Source organism: Palaemon carinicauda, chromosome 8 (assembly GCF_036898095.1).
Source record: "Palaemon carinicauda isolate YSFRI2023 chromosome 8, ASM3689809v2, whole genome shotgun sequence".
In the NCBI taxonomy this organism is placed as follows: domain Eukaryota; kingdom Metazoa; phylum Arthropoda; class Malacostraca; order Decapoda; family Palaemonidae; genus Palaemon; species Palaemon carinicauda.
The window spans coordinates 5,073,314-5,077,316 of record NC_090732.1 but is presented as its reverse complement, the minus strand read 5'-3'; positions in this window follow the sequence as shown (position 1 = coordinate 5,077,316).

Sequence of the window (4,003 nt, the reverse complement as noted above, 5' to 3'; positions counted from 1 at the left end):
TATTTATTGACGAGTTTTTTTTATTTCTTTGATGACTGAAAAATACATGAATAGTTTTTGCACACGTTGTGTATGGCTTATGCAGTGTTGGCTGACAGTTTTTCTTAAGTAAAGATTTCTTAGGTTTGGAATTAATTTATAGCTATGATTCTGCATTGTGTTTTATATTTGTTCTTTAATATTTAAACATTATTTTTCTGAATTTCCAATGAATCTGTATATATCAGTGTTTTCATTTAATCTCTATTGCTTCCCCCCATTCTCTCTCTCTCTCTCTCTCTCTCTCTCTCTCTCTCTCTCTCTCTCTCTCTCTCTCTCAAGAACGTCAGAGAATCCCAAATCAATTTTACAATATTTTTCTCAGCATGTGCTGTAATTCATTTTAATATGTTCAAAGGCCGCTCATGAATGGCGGAGGCAAGGAAACTGTGGCAATGTTCTAGCTAGCAGGACTATGTCCTAGAGACCATAGAGATTGACCATACATGCATATGATTAGTTCCCTAGTCCCCTCTCCATCCAAGCTAGGACCAGGGAGGGCGAGGCAATGGCTACTGGTGAGCTTGCGGACATTACAAGAAACTATCAGTCTGGAGCGGGACTCTAACCCCAGTCCAGCTGGTTGCTGGGCAGGGGACGTTTCCAATAGGCCACCACAACCCTTAAGACAGTTTAAAGAATTTTTGAGGTAGTTATAGCTTCATAACACATTATGAAGAATAATCACGTTCTCATTTATTTTTTTATTTTTTACTAAAATGATAAAACAAAATGCCAACCCTCTCCTGTTTCATCACTTCGATCAAAGATATTTGCACCTAAGTATAGGGACGTGTTGGCTTCCATAAACCGCTCCTGTGACCTCTTATAAACACCAAAGGTGTATATCTTTTAGCGTGTGGTTAAGGAACGAGCAAACGCGATGGGCGGTGATTTGCAGGTTAATTGGCGGCCTTTACCTCGACAGTTTCTGGAAATGCTGGATGAGACTTAGCAGGGGATCTTGATGGATGGGACTTGGTGTTTCCGGTGTCCATACGGACGTGACCTGAGAAATTTCGGAGCTTCCGGGTCCTGCCCATAAACATTTTGAACATTTTGTTATTGTTGACTAACTCTTGCTATATCGTTTTTTTTTTTATTATTATTTGAATATTATTATTATTATTATTATTATTATTATTATTATTATTATTATATTTTTGTTGTTGTTGTTGTTGTTACCTCCATCAACAAAGTTGGAAGGAGGTTATGTTTTACCACCTTGCTATGTCGTGATTTTTTATTTTTTACAGTTACCTCCGTCGTCAAAGTTGGAAGGAGGTTATGTTTTACCACCTTGCTATGTCGTTTTTTTTTTTTTTATTATTGTTTTAGTTACCTCCGCCTACAAAGTTGGAATGAGGCTATGATTTACCACCTGTTTGTGTGTTTGTGAACAGCTTCCTAGCCACAATTTTAATTGTAAAGTAATGAAACTTGCAGGGACTAACTGTTATGTAAAATGCCCGAAATGATTAAGTTTTGGAAGGTCAAGGTTACGGTCAAGCAAAATGTCCAATTCACATACTCAGACACTAAGTTTGGACATCGTTGTCACATAGACTTGAAACTGTGTTCATATTTGAGTGTATGAAAATCCACGCCAATTAATGCATGTTAAGATCAAAGGTCAAGGTCACAGTCGAGCAAAAGGTCGAGAAATAAGCTGCCGCGCTGAGGTCTGTGTTCTAGTGAGTGCCCCTCTAGATACCGGGTTTTTTTTTTTTTTTTTTTTTTTTTTTTTTTTTTTTTTTTTTTTTTTTTGTCATGAAAATGTTTCCTCCTTCTGGATGAATTCTTTTATTTACGATTTTCCTAATATTACGTAATATTACTTTTACGAATATTTATTTAACTAATATAATTGTAACTAATATTAATATTTTAGCGAGTTGCAAGTAATCGTTTGTATTATAATTAATGTAGAACAACATACGGACAACCCTTTTAGAGTAGCAAGAGATAACACACTATTCATTTTCATCATAGATTAGAATATTTTTCTTTTTTCTTCATGATGTTACATTGATTGATGACGATGATGCGGCGAAAACAGCATTTTATGTGCATTCATGTAAATCATGTGTCGTTAAGACCTGTTTTGGGGTACTTAGCAACATGGGTTATAACCCCCCTCCCCCCCCCCTCTCTCTCTCTCTCTCTCTCTCTCTCTCTCTCTCTCTCTCTCTCTCTCTCTCTCTCTCTCTCTCTCTCTCTCTCTCTCCAGAATTTTTTGCTTTATAAACTGAGGCTTTTCTTTATAGCCAAATTACATTTAGGTAGTTATTGGATTTTTATAGGGTTATAATTTATTTAAACACTATTATGCTCTGATGAAATAGATTATTATTATTATTTATTGTTAAGCTGCAACCCTAGGTGGAAAAGCAGAATGCTATAAGCCCAAGGGCTCCAACAGGGAAATTAGCCTGGTGAGGAAAGGCAATAGGGAAACTACAAGAAAAGTAATTAACAAGAAAAGGTAATAAAGAAACAACAAGAAAAGTAATTAACAATTAATATAAAATATTTTAAGAAGAATAACAACATGAAAAAAATACTAGTATCAGTTTCTATGCGAGGTAGATTTTTTTTTTTTTTTTGCACTGGGGAGAAGCATGGGCTGAAAAATCCAATGAAATCCTATAACATGGTATTATTATTATTATTATTATTATTATTATTATTACTTGCTAAGCTAGAACCCTAGTTGGGAAAGCAGGATGCTATAAGCCCAGGGGCCCCAACAGGGAAAATAGCCCATTGAGGAAAGGGAACAAGGAAAAATGAAATATTTTAAGAACAGTAATTTTAAAATAAATATTTCCTAAATAAGCTATAGAAATTCAACAAAATAAATCAAGAGAAATAAGATAGAATAGTGTGCCTGAGTGTACTCTCAAGCAAGAGAACTAACCCAAGACAGTGGAAGACCATGGTACAGAGGCTATGCCACTACCCAAGACTAGAGAACAATGGTTTGATTTTGGAGTGTCCTTCTCCTAGAAGAGAAGCTTAACATAGCTAAAGAGTCTCTTCTACCCTTACCAAGAGGAAAGTAGCCACTGAACAATTACATTGCAGTAGTTAACCCTTTGGGTGAAGAAGAATTGTTTGGTAATCTCAGTGTTGTCAGTTGCGTGAGGACAGAGTAGAATATGTAAAGAATTGGCCAGATTATTCAGTGTATGTGTAGGCAAAGGGAAAGTGAATCGTAACCAGAGAGAGGGATCCATTATAGTACTGTTTGGCCAGTCAAAGGACCCATAATTCTCTAGTGATAGTATCTCATCGGGTGGCTGGTGCCTTGGCCAACCTACTACCTACTAGATTATAGATTATTAGATTTCATGTTATCATTATTAATGTTATTATTTGCTCTCTTATGACCCGAAACTATATTTTTTATTCTTTTCCACAATGGATAATATACTTATCATTTTATGTATAAATATTGCAATCATAATATTAGATACACTATATATCTGTATCAAAGAAAATATGAAAATTCACCGAAAGATAAATGTTTCTCTAAACCCTGTCCATTTTCCTCCACCACTGATACATAACCTCATTCTGTTAAAGCTTCGTTATTAATTATGCAGTTTCTATTTTTTTCCTTATATATCCCAATATTAATGTCTAGGATATTTTATTTCAATTTCTTTTATCCGCAATGGGGGAATTTCCTTTATGATTCGCTGCTGATATTAATGTTTCATCATTTTCTAAAAGCTAGTATAGGAATAATGACTGTGATGTAATGGATATGTATTATCATTAAAAATGTATTGTATTCTTATACCATATTTTATCCATTAAAACTAAAATTCTGATTTTGAAAGTAGAATGGACATTGGTTTAGATGTGTGCTGTTAAAAAAACGTAATTTTAATCGGAAATTCTACGTAAAAAAAAAAAAATACTGTTCTCAGGTGTATTTCAGTAAAATACAAACGAC